Below are 8,862 nucleotides of genomic sequence, written 5' to 3'. Positions count from 1 at the left end.
ACCAGGCAAAGGGGTCGCGGACCGGGGTATGTTAGGTAAGTATTTTGTATGATGTATGCTGTATACAGTGGCGACTTTACAACATAACACAGATATCCCCTAGTGAAATATAATGTATCCTCCTATTGAGACATGGCTATTACAACTGCAAAATAAGCTGCTTCGGGTCTTTTGGAGGGTCTTTTTAAATGCTGCAGCATCAAAGAATCTGGAAGCTGCGCCAAAGCTGCACTCCAGGCTTAGAAATGGAGTGTGGCTTTGGCGCAACCTTCGGACTCATAGGACCCATGCATCATTTAAACAGCATAGCTCCAAAAGACCCGAAGCAGCTTTATTTTGGCAGTCTGTAACAGCCATTGCAACTTTTTTAACCTTCCTTACTGTGTTGTGCCTTTATTCTTCTTTTTGTCATCAAAGGTGAAAACTAGTGTAGAGCAGTGGTTTCTAACCTTCCTAATTCCGCGACCCTTTAAGACAGTTCCTCAGTGTGTGGTGACCCCCAACCTTAAAATTATTCATTGCTACATGCAAATATGTGTTTTCCGATGGTCTTAGGTGACCCCCATGTAAGGTTCTCGATCCCCAAAGGGGTCCCGACCCACAGTTGGAACCACTGGTTAGAGGCATTCAGACTTTAGGGAAAGACAGGAGAGACCCCTATTTCATCTAGTTATGCTTCTCTGTAGCAGCCTACTCCTTTGCATATTTATGCAGAAAAAGAAACGCTGAATTCAAAGGTAATGTATATATGGATCCTCTGACCAACAGGCCAGTCCTCTGACTGCCAAGGCCCCACACGAGAGCTCATCCTTCAGGAAAGGAGAGGGACTGCAGAAGAAGCTTCTGCACTTGCTGCCCGATCAAATGAACAGTGCAAGTGCTTAGGAGGTCATGTGGAAATAAGTGTTAAACGCTTATGATGGCAGAAGAGGTGAGATACCTGTGAAAACCGTTTGAAAGAGCTGGAATTACTAATTGAATATATGCTTTATCTTTCTGATCTTTGTTTGGTCTAAAATATGAAGAATGTGCAAGTGTTCATTGTGTGAGTGGATGGGTCCACCACCTTTTTCAGTGTTTTAAAATTGTTTTCGACTGCCCTTTAGTTGTCAAGCATCTTTCAAATCCATCCCCCTATATCAGCCACATGTAAAAATTATGAAAGATATTGCCTGGAATATTTAAAGGCAGGGCCTTTACATTCCTTTTACATTCCAATATCAGCCGTTTGAACTTGCAGTTTTCCCTGCTTGCATTGCCAGTATCACAGAAAAAAGATGTTTGCAGTCAACACGATTTGATGAAATTCCTAATTGTTGTTTTTTTATTCACTTACAGATTCAGAAATTATGTGATAGAGTAGCACCTCCACCTTACTTGATGATCGTAGGGATGCTGTGCGTGCACTTAAATCTCTTTCGAAGGTAGATAGTTTGTCCCTTTATAGTGATTGCACTATACAGATATTGCTTTTATTAAATGAAATTGTATTAACATGGTGTGATGTCTGTCCTTGAATTGTCAGAAATACCGCTTGGAAGTAGGAATTCAAGCATGCCTCATCTTACCACGTTCTTCAGACAGATCGGTAAGCTTCTTAAGAAACGTTTTAAAAATGTTGAGATATTTCTGTTCATACAGTATTACCCTTGCTATGCACTGCAAATTGCAGTTGAATTCAATAATATATTATATATTGCATTATTTCTTAAAAGAGACCAAGGTATCAATAACTGTCAAAAAGGTACCCTTTTTTGGAAACTACAGAATGGTAATCAAATTTTCAGTGATTCCAAACATTTTCAGAAATTATCAGTGTTTAAAAGACTGTTTTGTAGGAAACAATTGCCAGGAAAACAGAAAATTTCCCAGCAGACAGGGTCCTAACCCCTGTATTCTGGTTTAGCTCCCCTATTCGCTCCTGTAGGCAGGAAACAGACTGAACAGGATGCTAGGACCCTCGTCGCTGGAAATGAACATATCACAGGTAAGTACCAACATTCGTTTTTCAAAATGTGTCATAACCTATTTTTCTTCTTAAACTAAGAGTCCTGGTTTGATACTATGACTTGCACTGATTGCTACTAATGATATAAATATGAATATTCATCATAATGAAGAGACGTTTAAAATAAGTTGACATTGATTTTCATTCATAAGAAATTGTATTTGTTTCACATTCAGATTCTGAAATAATTGGCTATGCTTTGGATACCCTTTACAATATCATCTCTAATGATTGAAAGAGGAAGAACAAGGTATGCACTTGATATTTGAATAATATGATCTCCTTAAATCTAGGTTTAGTTTGGTTTAATTATCTGGCTATGGTAAAATATATTTTAAAAAACAGTGCACAACATGGTTTTCTGTTCTGCATGCAAACTACATAAAACCTTAAACCATTCACTCTCACCTACTTCTCTTCTTCTGTTAACTGATGATGAGAGAATCAGAACCATCTGCTTTTTTATTTTAAACTAATGAGAACTTCCATTGTGTCTGAACCAGGGAATGATGACAGTTAACTGGTGGTCCAAAAAACCCCAAGTCTTATATAATACCCAGTTTAATCTTACCTTGGTTAAATTGCTTGCAGATCTCTGCATGTAGATATAACGGGAACTCTGGCTAGTTAAAAATAAAGTCAGTGCTTCTGATCTTGTGGTGCAGCTTCACACAGAGGAGAAGACAGGAGGTGGGAGTGTGTGAACACAGTGTTCACAATCTTTATGAACTATCACATTTCTAAACAAATGAGTAGTTGGTTAAAACATGGAAAAACAATTTTTAAACTGTGGGTGAGTGCATGCCTTCAAGTCACCTGTTGGCTTATGGTGAGTCAATGAATTGCACAGAGTTTCTTAGGCGAGGGATACCAGAGGTGGTTTGTCATTGCCTTTCTCTGAAACAACCTTCAGCACTAAACTGCTACAGGATTTTTTGTTATTCTAATAGAAAACACCTTATGTACTGATACAGTATTCAGGTATTCCATGTCTCTTTCAACTACATAGTTTAGAGCAATATATTCTACCTTAACTGGCATGGCAACATTAGACAGAAACCTAGGATCTGTAATTTGGTGAGATACTATAACTTTCTGAGATGTAATTTTATACACTTCATGAAACTGTAAACCTAGGTTTCATAGAATGGAGCCATGGTAGTTAAAGTGGTATCAAAGTATTATAATTGTGTAGTTGTGAAAACATCCTAACCCTTACTTTTGCTCAACTATCTGCCAAGATACACCTCCACATCAAACAAAACCGTTTTAGGAGATTAATCATAGAATCAAACCAAGGGTGAGACAATGTATTAAAAGTAGGTCTCATTTGTGTTACCAAGATCAAGGTATTACGGTAATTCTTATTCTCAAATGCTTAGCCTCTAATATATTAAATAAGAGACAAAAGCAAAGAACACACATGGCTTTAATCAATGTTTTCTCTTTGACATATGAATAATGAGCCCTACAGATCTTTTCATAATAATGTTTTTGTGTTTCAAATGGTGGCTTTTTTCTAAATGGGAGATATATATTTGCTGTGGTGAGAGTGGGAAAGAAGAGTAAGAAAGTGGCTTGTGCTGCTTCTTCCCCATATTTTGTGCAGTTCTTTGGATTGTAGTAATATATGATTGAATCCAAAATACAATCTGCCCCCTTATACACTATCACATCTTATCATCAGATGCTTCAAAACACTAGGGCAACATCTCCATCCTTGATTCAAATGAAGTGCTAGGTTCAGATTTAATCAAATTAGAATAGACATGAAACCAGTGAGTCTAAATTGGTTATGACTACAGACCCATGTATGGGGCTACTCAATTATTACTAAATTGGTATCCAGCGCCCCAGATGTACTATACATTGACATTGATCCTGGTCATATGATGGAGTAGTGCATTTTGGAGTTCAGGCCTCCAGAATATTCATCTGGGAGGCTGAGCTTTTGAGAGGTGCACTATTAGACTTGCAGTATATGCTGGGTAACCCTGGGTTTTATTTCAGCTCTTGTGAGAACACCTTGGGGCCTGAACAGACAGACCAAAATAAAGCTGCTTCGTGGCACTTTGGAGGTATGCTGTTCAAATGATGCATGCATCCTAAGAAGCTGGAAGCCACGCCAAAGCCATGTCCAGTCCAAAGAATAGAGCACAGCTTTGACACAGCTTCTGGCCTCTTAAGATGTGTGTGTCATAACAGCATACCTTCACAGTGACCCAAAACACTTATTTGGCCTGTCGGTGCAGGCTCCTTGGGGATCTTTCATTTATCTTCACTGTGATAAGTTTATCTCAGTTTTTAAAAGAGCTTTCGATTAGTTGGAGAATCAAGTTGCTGGGGGACAGCTCAAAACAGAGCAACCCATTTATGATACCGTAACGCCCAGTACATTTTATTGCAGTCAAGATAGAAATGTACAAAATATTTCATCAAATTTTGGTTTTGTTAAATAAAAAAACATAAAAACATAATTGAAGATTAATGCAGCTTCTGGCTAGCATGTTTAAAATAAATTTGTTGCATTTATGGATAGGAAGTATTCAGATAAACAGAAATGGCTTGCGTGCGTATGGGATTTGGTTGCAGTACTGACTCCTAAGGAATTTTGCTGGTTATGGTCCAAAACACTCTGCAGAAATAACTCGTTTGAGATTGCTTTAATTGCCCTGGCTCAATGCTAGGAATTCTGAGAACGGTATTTGTGAGCATGATCTTCTCTGTCAGGGAGTTCTGGTGCCACAGTAAATTAACAATTCCCAGGATCCCTAGCACGGAGCCAATGCAGTTAAAGCGGTCTCAATCTAGATTAATTTGCAGTGTGCTTGCACCTACTTTTTAAAATCACATAATGATAGGAGTCCTGAAAATTTTTGTTCAGCAACAGCCTCAGTGCAATGCATAGGACAGGTAAGATGAATTGTTATAATTTTGGACGAAGAGAACACTTATTAAGTAGTCAAAGTTGGAAGTAAGCATAGGGGGGAGTGGAATAAATAGCTGCCAGAACGCCTTATGTAATAGATATGAGACAAAAGAGGAGGGCAAGGAAAATACACAAATTCAAGTGCATAATAGTTATATAATAATAGTCAGTTGAATGGCAACTGATAGAAAAATCCAAGAAGGAAAGAGGTAGCTGTGGTTGGTTCCAGCCCTGGCTAAAATGGAGATGGTCATACGATTGTCCTGGTGCCTGATCTTTTGAATAGTTTTGATGATGATCATCTAAACTATTGGCATTCCATAGGTTCTCTGGGGTAAAGAAGCCTGATTTAAAGTGCTACCACCCCAATTTGAGTAGCATGGTTCCAGATTCAAGATAGACTTTGGAGGAGCTGAAGAAAAGAGGCACTCCTCTGGCTTCATGTTTAGTTTAGTTTAGAACTGTTTAGTTGGAGGTCGGGATTTAAGGGAAGCCACAGTAAGCTGTGGGGTCTTTCATGGTTTGTGGGGGGTCTACATAGCATGTAATAGCAATAATAATCAGTAGTATCAGAGCTACACTAATCAAGTAACCACTGCAATTATTGATCTGGAATTCTTCCTTTGACTCAATTTTGTAACTGTTATTGCTGACTAATGAAAAACTGCTTCAACTGAATCTTCTTTCTCTTCTTCTCTCTGCCTTTACAGATGATTCTGAAGGTAAAAAGGATCTAAATGTATATTAGCATGGTGTGTTCTAGTCATGGTTTGAAGCGTTAATGACTCACAACACAGTCGTTTTTAAAAAGGATATTGCACTGCAAGTAATACTTTAAAGGTTGTACCCTTTTCATACTCCCACATTTAAAATGTTTAGATCCTCTTTACGTCAGGAACTGTGTAATAAAGTAGTATTTGAGATATATAGCTTGTGGTGTCAGGTACTGAACTAAAATACCTGAAATACATTACCATTTGTTACTAAAAGTGCTGGATAATATGAAGAGGTGAGATGAACAGAGTTCAGAAATATTGGTTTAATCCTGCCTTTTCTTCAGCCCTGGGACTCAGGCAGCACAACATTAAAACAGGTAGATATAATTGGCGAAGTGTTTTTACAGAAGCAAACTAAAGTTCAAAATTGCTTAATTTGCAGTGCCCTTTTTAAATACTGCGTGTACATAAGCATGCTTTATTTAACATACTTCATAGAATTTAACAGTATTACACTCTACCAGAGATTCATTTAGAATAATGTACGCACACTTCAAACAGCTAACCTCACCTAAAATGTTTTGGTACAGTATTGAAGTAATGACTTCAGATACATTATAACCCTAGTTCATAGCATGCTCAAACTGTCAGCGTCCTTACTGTTACTCTTTTAGTTATCAGTGGTATAGATCGTTATTCAAAAATTCCTGGATTCCCTTATTCTTAACTTATTCTAACATTTTAAAAGGATAATGAATGCAATTGTCCACATCCGATAGAGAATTGAGGCACTTGATTGTTTTAAGGACAGCTTGATTATAGTGTTTTGAGGATTGGAAAAATAATAATTACTCCTTTTAATGAAATGCAATTGATTTAATGACACTTGATTTAATGAAAAGCATTTTAAAAGCAACTTTAAATGTTTTTCAAACTCGTGTCCAGAGGGACTAAAGTGCAAAGTTGCTTGTGAGATTAAGCCTTATAAGGACTTGGGTCATAGGCATTAAAGAGTGTTACAGCATCCAGCACAGAAAAAATATAACCCGATTATGTGGAATAGGAGCCAAAGTGGTGGTGTAGAAAATAGCAGCAAGCGAAAATGCTTATGGTTCTTCCTGATACTTGCACACCTTGGTAGATCCAAATAGGAGTGAAGTAAGCCTAACAGGTCTCAAAGATAACTGCAAAGGGCAAATCAAGACCAGAAGTCAGTACTAGCTAGTTAGAAACCAAAAGGGAGAGATGCTGTTTTCTAAATCGTGGGAGACCTAGCTCTTTCCCCCCTCCAATTTTAAATATTTGTGATTTTATAACCTAACAAATAACAAAATTAAATAAAATGAGAGAGCAAAGCACAGTCAATAAAAGAACCAAGCAAAAATATATCAACAACAAAACTGGACAGAAAATAACCAACAAGAGAACTGAGAAAAGGAATATGTTAAGGGAAAATAGAGGATAGCCTAGGGAAGTAAGTGTATAATTTATATGTATATTAGATGTGTATAATTTACAAAAGAAACAAGAAAGATATACTGCAGACTTATTTTTTTTGGTGTGCTGTTACCCTGGTGGGAAGGGGCAAATAAGTTGGACCCAATGGAACTGGTCCTCATGAAACCCATGTATGAATTATGGTCCATATATTTGGGAAATTTATATTAGTCTTCTATGAATGTAACACAACCTTGTAAATGAGTCTGAAGAAATTACAAGCCTGCTGAAGGTTTGCACAGAATGGACTCAGAGCTCTGTCAATTTCAGCAGCTCATATATTTCGGGGCTTGCACAGAGTACAGGAATGCCTTCCATGATGGCAATCCTATTTGTTTTATGTTGACTGAAGAGTAGGGATGGGATACTTCATGCTGCTTCTGCCACAATCCAGTCCTAAGGACAGAGCGCAGCTTCTTGACTCTTAGGCTTTACAGACTGCCCTGCCAAAATAAAGCTGCTGCGGGTCTCTTTGGAGGTATGCTGTTTAAATGATCCATGCATCCTAAGAATCCAGAAGCTGCACCAAAGCTGCACTCCAGTGCTTAGGAATGGAGTGTGGCTTTGGCGCGACCTCCAGACTCTTAGGACCCATGCATCATTTAAATAGCATACCTCCAAAGAGACCTGAAGTAGCTTTATTTTGGCAGTCTGTAACAGGTCTTAGTATACATGCTTCATTGAAACAGCATGCTTCCAAAGTGACCCAAAGCATCTTTATTTTGGCCTGTCTGTATCGGGCCATAGTCTGTCTGTAATCCTTGCAGCATATACTTGTCTGAATTCAACACTGATGTAACTGTGGAATTTATATGGTTTGAGTTCAGATCTTTCCATTGCATATTGAATTTCATATTGGGGTTGTTTCCCTTTTGAGGCTAAGCAAGTAGTGGACATAAAGGAGCAAAGACATGTCAAGGAGATGGCATTGTTTGTTAAATCTTGGGGCTTAGTTTTGAAATACTTTACCACTGAGGAACTTGCTAAATGCAGTAGGTGGAGATAGGTGAGCAAATAGAAGGTGAGCAAATAGAGGTATACATTTTGATCCTGCCCCATACATTCCAAGCCTTCCTCCACCCTGAGCTCTCTATCTGCCTGTATTAAACTGGGAGATCTAAGGGCTGCTCTGCTTGGATATGACTCGACTTTACATAACTGGGGACTGGGAGCATTCTACTCAGTCAAGTGAACATGACTAGAGTTCTCCTTCAAACCCTGCTGCTTAATTGGGGGCTGAGGAGGCAGTTTCAATGTGTACAGTCCATCCCTCTAGCTGCTTGCAGTTCTCTTTTGTTCAAGTAAACACCTAAGTACGGTTTATGTGTGGGCAGGCAGTGTAATCGGTATTGCAGAGAATTGTCGGCAACAGATTTCTGTGGTAAATTTGGTATTCATGTTAGTTTAGCATATTTTCCTTACTACGTTTGTTAAGAGTGACAAGGAAAACATAAGTGTTTTAAGACTCTCTGCTGTAAGCATATCAAGAGTTTGCTGCTTTCTAGGGTGAGTGTGTCATAATTTTCTGGTAACCATTTGATAATTGAACATTGTATCTGTTCACCAGACTTTGACAAATTTTCTCCACAATCTGTGATAGTAGTGGCACCCTCTCAGTGATGAACAGCAAGCAATTCAGGGCTGGGTATCTCCTCCACTCTACTGCTCTTCTTTGCTTTAGATCAGGGAAGATAAGAAAGGAAGATTGAATG

At 38.4% G+C, this 8,862-nt stretch overlaps 1 protein-coding gene across 6 annotated transcripts in view; it reads left to right on the top strand.

Annotated features, from left to right (window-relative positions):
* The window catches only part of USO1 (USO1 vesicle transport factor), a 58,199-nt gene that overhangs the window by 12,234 nt on the left and 37,103 nt on the right, over positions 1–8,862 (top strand). The window contains exons 1-2 of one of the 6 annotated variants that reach the window (XM_042474199.1): positions 2,182–2,258; positions 5,648–5,659. The exons of 4 other annotated variants lie outside the window; for them this stretch is intronic. The gene's annotated coding sequence lies outside the window, so the exon portion shown is untranslated. Of the gene's footprint in view, positions 1–2,181; positions 2,259–5,647; positions 5,660–8,862 lie in introns of those variants that run through there. One more of the 6 variants, XM_042474200.1, reaches the window with a different exon arrangement.

This window comes from Sceloporus undulatus, chromosome 6, assembly GCF_019175285.1.
Source record: "Sceloporus undulatus isolate JIND9_A2432 ecotype Alabama chromosome 6, SceUnd_v1.1, whole genome shotgun sequence".
NCBI classification, from domain to species: domain Eukaryota; kingdom Metazoa; phylum Chordata; class Lepidosauria; order Squamata; family Phrynosomatidae; genus Sceloporus; species Sceloporus undulatus.
Note: the sequence above shows the minus strand (reverse complement) of the source record. Positions and strands in the feature narration are given on the sequence as shown.